An 8845-nucleotide genomic window follows, 5' to 3' on the forward strand; every position below is an offset into this window, starting at 1 on the left:
ACCAAATGCTTTGTACAGGTATAGGTGCCCCCCAAGTGACCGAGCAGACTATGACTCTTGGTCACTTGTCTTTTACAAATATATTGTTTATCTGTTTGGTGTTTTGGGTTTGACCAAACCTTTTGTACGCACTGTATGGTAAATTAAAAACATGCTGATAATTTCGACTCAATCGGAATTTTGAAATAACTATCTTTATTCATTTATTGATCGAAAAGTGTATTTGTTATCGTGGTAACGTACATCAGAGTTATTTGATCTAATCTGACCTTAGCTTAACATGAGATAAAACAAATTGCAGACATAAGAAATTGTACTTTAAAGTGGTCACCCGACCTGAGTACTTTGTTTCTTTTATCGAAACCTTTGAGCGTAGTTCGCCCAGAAGGCCATTCACTTAAAAGCAAATGTTTATTTAGTACTTAAAGTGGTCATCTGACCTGGTACTTTATTGGTAGTATTTTCTTAAATGTTCTCCATTCCAATACCATGGTACTAGAATGAGTTGCATTTTTTCATCATACTTACCTAACTTGTATGCTCCAGAGTCGAGAACTTCTGTCTTTGGTCCAAGTACACCTGCCATACTGTCATACTATCTTTGGTGTTTAGGAATACCCTTCTCAGGACCATGTTTCCCATGAAGAATTTTCGAGCCTTCACTTGTTTGTTGAAATACCAAGCTACTTTTTGTTGATGGGCCATCAACTTTAAGTTTGCAGTTGCTCGTCTTTCTTCCATTTCATCAAGTGATTCTACAAGGAGTATGTGATTGGTACCTTGATCGTACGTCAATATTCTGTGGGAAGGTGGCTCGAGTTCGACGGGCAGCATAGCTTCATAACCGTACCCCATTGCGAATGTTGTCTGTCCGGTTGCCATTTTTTCGGTTGTACGGTATGACCATAGGACTTCAGGAAGCTCTTCTTGCCAGTTTCCTTTAGCATCTTCAAGTTTTTTCTTCAGTGTATCCTTCAAGGTTTTCTTGACTGCCTCAACTTGACCGTTTGCCTGAGGATGCGCCACTGCGGAGAAACTTTTGATGATACCATGGTTCGCACAGAAATCAGTAAAGGATTGGCTGTCGAACTGCTTCCCATTATCTGAGACTATTTTGTACGGTAGTCCGAACCGACATATTTTGTTCTTCTCAATAAAGTCTTGAACTTTCTTTGACATAATGGTTGCGAGTGATTCGGCTTCAGTCCACTTAGTAAAGTAATCAACTGCTACCACTGCATACTGCACTCCACCTTTACCCTTGGGTAATTGTCCGATTAGGTCAATTCCCCAAATGGCGAAGGGCCACAGACTTTGCATCTGTGTTAATTCGTTGGGTGGAGCTCTTGGTATCTTTAAAAATCTCTGGCATTTGTCACACTTCTTAACGTAGGCTTTTGAATCATCAATCATTGTCGGCCAGAAGTAATCTTGCCTTAGAATTTTCTTGGATAAGCTTTGTCCGGCGGCATGATTTCCACAGAATCCGTCTTGTACTTCAGATAGGAGTCGTGCAGCTCCTTCTTGAGTGACACATCTGAGCAATGGCATCGAGAATCCTCTTATGTACATGACTCCCTCTACTATGATATACAATGTAGCTTTCCTTCTCATTTTCCGAGCTTCATTCCGGTTATCTGGGAGTTTCCCAGACTCGAGGTAGGCCGCTATTGGTGTCATCCAGTTTGGGGATGTATCAATCATTTCGATTTCTTTTGTGCCAGTGATGCTAGGCTCTTCGAGGAACTGGATAGGAACCAACTTTGCCTTGTCACGTACACTGCTGCTTGCCAATCGAGCTAACACGTTTGCAGTTGTATTTTCTTCTCTTGGAATTTGTCTGTGCTCTGGTTGGAGGATACTTCCTTCTTAGCCTTGGCCACTGCAAGGTTATAACATTCCCGAGCAGACTGCTGGTTTCCTCTTAGACACCCTACCCCATTCTTTGTTGGGAACTTCAGGCACGAGTGAAATATTGATGTGACAGCCTTTAAGTCATATAAGGTCAGCCGACCAAGCATTACATTAAAAGCTGAAGGAACATCCAATATTAAGAACTGTGGCATGATAGTCATGCTCGTCAGAGCTTGTCCAATAGTGAGGGGTAGACAAATTTGTCCTAGAGGTGCAACTCCTTGACAGGAGAAACCATAGACAGGCTGGAGGCATGGGGTTAGATCCTTGAGTTGGACTCCCATCTTTTCGTAAGCAGTTTTGAACACGATGTTGGAAGAGGCTCCATTATCGATCATGGTTCTGGCCACCATTTTATTGGCTATCTGGACTTGCACGATTAGTGGGTCGTTGTGCGAAAATCTAATTTTGACAGCGTCTTCATCGTTGAAGGTTATGGTTAGCTCTCCTGCTCGTGGAACTTTGGGCTTCCTTTCTTCCACGGCCAGGATGACTTCTTCTTGCTCGTGCTGCACTGTTTGGGCATACCTCTCCCGAGCTTTGCCCAAATCTCTAGCAATGTGAGGGCCTCCAACAATGACTTACAAATGTTCATCTACTAGTGGAGGTAGCAAATCTTGTTGTTGTCCTTCCTCTTACCTTGGTCGGTCTTCACATACTTTTGTAGGTGTGGATTGTTTTTCCTTATTAGGAATTCAATTTCCCGCTTCAAGTTGTAGCATTCATTATTGTCATGGTCGTAGTCTCCGTGGAACCGACAAAACTTTGTCATGTCCCTTTCGTTCGCATCTTTCTTCATGGGCCCGGGCTTTTTATACAAGGCCAGCGACTGAGTTGCCATGTATACACTTTCTACATCTTAAGTTAGAATAGTGAATGCAGTGTATTTGGCATGATTCTCCCAGGGAGCTTGTTCGGATTTGCTAGTAAACTTTCCTTTATTCCCATTCCCTTGCATGTGGTTGTTACTTGAACGCTTATCACTTGAGCTTGAATTGTTTGGGTAGTGGGGAAGTTGGGCGGATGTTCCAGTAGAAGGAGCCTTGGATTTGCAAGGCTTTTGCTCACCTTCCGCTCGTTGAATAGCTTCTTCGAGGTTCATGAAGCCTTCGGATCGGTCAAGGAAGTCACTAATTGAGTCTACCGTCCCGTTCTTCCTTATATCCTTCCAGAGTTCACCGAGGACTTCGATGCCCCCCAGTATTGGGGATAACTTTCCATCCTCAGTTACCCGTGAAACTTTGGTCGCCTCCGTCATGAATCTGCTGATGTATGCCCGGAGTGGCTCACCTGGTCGTTGCTTAACTTCGACCAAGTCTCCAAAATGTAATGGGAGTTTGCGCGAGGAGGAGAATTGTGCATGGAATTCTGAAGAGAAGGTTTTCCATGAACTAAACTTTCCAGGAGCCAACTTGAAATACCATTGCTGAGTGGCTTCCAACAGAGTGGCAATGAAGATTCTGCAGCATACATCTCCTCGTACCCCTTGCAAATCCATTTGCATTTCGAAGTACTTGAGATGGGAAAAAGGATCTTCTCTCCTAGTGTACATCTTCCACGTCGGCATTTTGAACTTGTGGGGCAGTGGCAGGAGATCGATCTCCGATGAGAAAGGAGTTCCGCGTGCTCGGTCCAGCTCAAGATCATTATTTCTTTGTCCAGACATGCTGTGAAACATATTTTTCAGTTCGTCTAGCTGAGCCTGTACGGCTGGGCTGACCTGCTCGGCATATTGATCAATTTGAATTACGTCAGCATCTTTCTGAGTGGGGATTTGAGAACGGGTTTTGAGATGCACGATTGTCATAACATTCTGATCGTCTGCTCCCCTCCTTCTATTTAGATCATTCCTTAGGTCATGGGTTGTCCCTAACCTTTCGAACACAAAAGTTCCTAGCTGCCTTAACGATTGATTCGCTTGGTTGACGGGTGGAATGGCACCATTGATTTGGTTGGAACCATCAAGTATGACTTCTCCTGATGAATTACCAGACAAGGTCTGCTCGCCTACCGCTAGGCCCACGAGTGGAACTCGTGACCGGGGATTGGGCAGCTGACCATTTGCAGTCTGTGAAGTATTCATCGTTGGATCTTCGTCTGTTTTCACCCAGGGGAGTGACATTCGGCGGTTGCCGACCTACAGTTTGGTAGGCTCTCTGTATCAGCACAGTAGCTTGCCGACTACGATCTTCGATCTCTGCATGGCGAGCCCTTAATGCCTCCATCTCTCTATCTCTCCATTCGGCGAACATACACCTTTGTTCGTCGAACGCGAGATTTACTGCAGCGCGTAGTTCGTCTTAATCATGATGTAGGGTATTGTTATGACCCTACATGAGTCCGAGCGCGTCACGGAGATTTTGTAATTTAGTGGCATCTTCGATGGTCATCTAGGCATTGGTTCCAGGAAAAACAACTGTGTTATGAATGCCCTGGTTGGGTGCGGAACTGTTATTCCCAGTCTCTTGCATACCAAGCGCAATTTCATCTATAGGAACTCTCATACCATTCCCCACGTTCGCCAGCTGTCCAGGATTAACAGCTGGCGGAACCCTTGTGTTTCCTGGGTTCTCCGATGTAGGATCCAACGTTTGTGAATTTGCTAGATCAGTCAGGCCTCAACGAGTTTGCACCATCGTATGTGCGATTGGATGTTGAATAAAGAGCGATTCGTGATCCTTCTTTCAATGAAAGCACCAAAATGTTGACCTCGCTTTTAGCCAACGACAACGAGTCTATTTTATAAGCGATATGTGATTTGTAATAACAAATATATGATAAAGCAATATAAGACACAGGAATTTTATAGAGGTTCAGCCCCGAGCAGTTTGGTAATAGCCTAATCCTCGTTACTTGTATTGACTTAAGATCAAGGAGAAAGATTCTTTTTCTTATAGCTCTTACAACAGTATCTCTGAATATATAATTCTTAGATAATATATTTAGGGTCTAGTCTTAGCTCAACTGCTTTTCGATCGATCCTTTGCCTAGTGAATATGTATCACTATTTATAGGGCTAGTAAGCTTGGGGAGGAAGAGTTTTTCCTCTCGTTACAATGCGTATAAATAGAAAGATCGTGGGATCAATGCTGAATGCAAGGATCGTGGGATTGAGGCTGAATACACTGATAGTGGTATCGTGTGTATGCCATATCCACGTAAATTGATCTCTGAGTTATAGGGATTGTGCTGATGACTCACGATGCGAAAGCTAAATTTGCTAAGTGTTGGTCGCTCTGCGTGGATTGCTGAATACTTTGCTCTGGGCATGCCAGCGAGGCATCCTGCTAGGACTATGCTTCTCGAGCAGATGTTTCAAGTGGATTCTACATGTCACCATTCATGTGATGCCACGTCAGAGTGCAAAAATTGAGATAACAGTTAGTTAAAATGTGTATTCTGATTTTTTTATGGCAGATATGAGAAGATAAAGGTGAGTCTAGAAAGAAAACAATTTATTATGAAAAAAATAGTTTAACTGATCATGACTTTCCTTTTCGCACTTTATGGTACAGATTTAAGATTATTATAATTTATTAAAATTACTTGTCCAATCCAAAATAAGTGTACAATAAAATTCTATCTCTAATTTTTTTTTTCTAACTATTTAATTTTGCAGGTTTATATATTTAAATTGTTGGACATGTCAAGACTCAAGTTAATATCACAAGCATACTCCAAAAAAAAAAGGTGAATGTTAGATAGTTTGAGTCTTATTCTTTAATATTTTCTTTCTGATACATTAGAATAATATGATACTTTTATTTATTGTTTTATACCCACTCAAAATAATATATGTGTAGGCACCACATGGATGTGATAAATCATTGGTTGTGAGAAGTATTTTTGGACTGTATTTATACCTACTCTTGAAAGAAGTAGGGTGGTTGTAATTGCATTGCATTGCATTGTCACTACTTTACTTGTTTAAGGAGATTATTATGATAAGCTAAAATTATTCTTATCATTATTACTTTTACCTTTTTTTATTATCATTTGATAAATACTTATTTGGTACTTTATCTTTTATCAAAATATACACTCTGTACCCTTTATTTTGGATAATGATGAATTAGTTCTCTTTATTTGTAAACACTAACATTTTGGTACTTGAGTGCATTTAAAATTTTAATATTCTTATTTTACATATATTAATTAAAAAATGAGAGAGGTGGAGAGAAATGGAGGAGTCTCTTCTGTGTCAGTGGAGCGTGATTAGATCTCTTTTGGCAATTCTTCAATGGTGGAGTTTCAATGTCACAGTGATTGTAATGAACAAGTGGATCTTCCAAAAACTTGATTTTAAGTTTCCTCTTACCATATCCTGTATTCATTTCATCTGCTCTGGAGCTATCCTGGTTATTAAAGAATTGAAGCTTGCGAACTGCGTGAACTCGTCGACGAAGGATACGATCTATTAGGATGAGTGCCAACGCCTCTGTATTCAATGCTCTGTTTATCTTCAAAGGGAGTTTTATTTTTCTATTTTAATTTATTTTATTGTTATTATTATTTTATTTTAGTGACTGGTTTTCTAGGTGATTGAGCTATTTCTTTTAGTATTCTTTTGTTGTCTTTGGTGTGTGGTGTGTATTCTGTACACTTATGTTATTCGTTTCTCTTTTAATTCAAATTTAGCTGCTGTGTTTTTTAACTCGATGGTTCTTTGAATCAATCTTAAGTACCCGATTAGCATCAGTGGCGCCAGCATTTTGGTGAGGTTGACGAGTAAGAACGATTGGTATCCGTCTTGAAGAAGTTCAATTTCTGATGTCGATGGTGGTGGCGGAATAAGTGGAGGCGTTTTTAGTGTTTTGTCCTATACTTTATTTCTTTTTTATGGTAATTTTATTTATTATATTAATTACATTTATTATTGGTTGGTATTTTATATTTATTGCATATTTTTTTTTCTTTATTTATAACATTTACAATTAGTTTGTGTTTTATTTGACAGTTTTTTTGTATTAATTGTTTTAAATTTTTATGACTATGATTTAGTTCAATATGTATTTAATTAGTATTAAATTGCTTTTTAAACGTTTTTTTTTTGTTGTTTTTGATATTTGAAGTATTTTGTATTGCAGTGTAATAATTAATATTTTGTTCCTTTCGAATTTTAATTTTATTGTCATATTAATTTATCAATTTTTTTATTTAATTTTGATTGAATGGTATTAAATTTAATATAATTTAAATAACTCTTTTATTTATCACTTTTACATAGAGATTTATTTTAATTCAAAATAAATAACTATTAAATGCTTTTATTATTATTTATTTTTTAATTTAATATCTATAGTCAAATAAATTACATTTTAAAAAGCATATTTATTACCATTTTATATAATTTTATTAATTGTATTAATTAATTTTATTCTCATTAAGGATTTTGTTTACTAGTAATTATGTTGTCTTAAAACTTTTATTGATTTTTTTGATTAATAATATAGAATACTCTTTTGAATATTTTTTTCATTTATTAATGTTTGTATATGTTCTTGTATATAGTAATTTCTATATTAAATAATTTTATTTTACATAGATTTTTAAATTATTTAATTATAATATAGCTTTCTAGTTTTTATGGCTAATGTGCATTTTGGTTTTGTAAAGCAATATGTTTAGTTTTGTAAGTAGCTTGTTGTTTGATTTGTAAGGCCAATGTGACTAGTTTTTTGTATGGCCAACGTGGTTAGTTTTCTTTTGTACGACCATTGTGGCTAGTTTTTTAGTTTTGTAAGGCCAGTATGGCTAGTTTTCGATTTTGTAAGACTAACATGTATAGTTTTTTTATTTTGTAAAGTTATTATATGGCTAGTTTTATTTTGTAAGGCTAGTTTGGTCTAATAATAACACATCAAATGTAGTGTATTCACCGTCAGCAATGGAGATGAGATTAGATAAGCTCTAGTATTTACATAAGAGAATTCTATGTGACTATTTATAAAAAATTTCATATTTTATTTTATTTTATTTGTAAGGGAAATTTCATATTTTATTAAATATTTATTATGTATTAATTTTCTCTCTTTATTTTGTAGGTGATCTATTAGTGGGGCGGAAGTGACAACTCTCTAGTTTCAACTGGGTTCTTTTTCAGTTTTCCAGGTAGTAGCAGTTGCGTTACTAGTAGATTTGCATTGGGCTCAAAATGTGGGACTTCCCGTGGAGAGGGTTTTTTCTGATTCACTTTCTTTGGTCTCAACTTTGGAGGGTCCGACATTGTATTTGCATGAACTGGGGGTTTTCTTTTCTGATATTAAAGTTTTATTGTCTAGTTTTCCTGGGGCATCTCTCTCATGCGCAGCAACTTTATTGTTGAGGCTCATAGATTGGCTAAGCATGCCTTTAGGATAGACAATGAACTTTCTTGGATGAAAGAAATCTCCCCACCTTTTGTGTAACTTTTGTTACCCTTGTTATTTTAACCTTTATTGGTTACCACAAAAAAAAAAAAAGAAATTTAATATTCTTGATTGTTGTTGATTATTACGAATTATTATGCAGTAATATTTATTTATTTATTTTGTTTTATTTGTTTTTTTTAAAGAGATCAATTATGTATAGTCATAATTTAGATTTCTTTTTATTTTTAATGTTTACAATTGCAAAAAGCTTAAATTATATCAATATCATAATTATATAGTTTCTCTCTTCTTTTTCCCTTTTTTTTAGGCACCTACTATGAAGTTTGTTATGAATAGTGAAATGTCAGATTATATTCTTGCCTAAGATTTTATTATCCAAGTAAAATTATCAAATCATGTATCTTCTTTGTATTTCAAGTAATAAAGTTTAATGAGATGATACTAATTTTAGTTAAAGTTTGTTAGTGCATTTCTTAAATATTAAAGTTTTCCAAATCATTGAGCTGTATAAGTAGCTCTATTTATTCTTGCAGATTATTGGTGAAATATCTGTTGCTGGC

General features: G+C 36.8%; 1 long non-coding RNA gene across 1 annotated transcript; it reads left to right on the forward strand.

Moving 5' to 3' along the window:
• Window positions 1-5762: 5762 nt before the first annotated feature.
• On the forward strand, window positions 5763-8437 carry LOC133035857 (uncharacterized). The gene is made up of 2 exons (XR_009686974.1): window positions 5763-6756; window positions 7959-8437. It is a non-coding gene; the product is annotated as an uncharacterized LOC133035857 (long non-coding RNA).
• The last annotated feature ends 408 nt before the right edge of the window (window positions 8438-8845 follow it).

The sequence above is a fragment of the Cannabis sativa genome, chromosome 3, assembly GCF_029168945.1.
Source record: "Cannabis sativa cultivar Pink pepper isolate KNU-18-1 chromosome 3, ASM2916894v1, whole genome shotgun sequence".
Lineage (NCBI taxonomy): Eukaryota > Viridiplantae > Streptophyta > Magnoliopsida > Rosales > Cannabaceae > Cannabis > Cannabis sativa.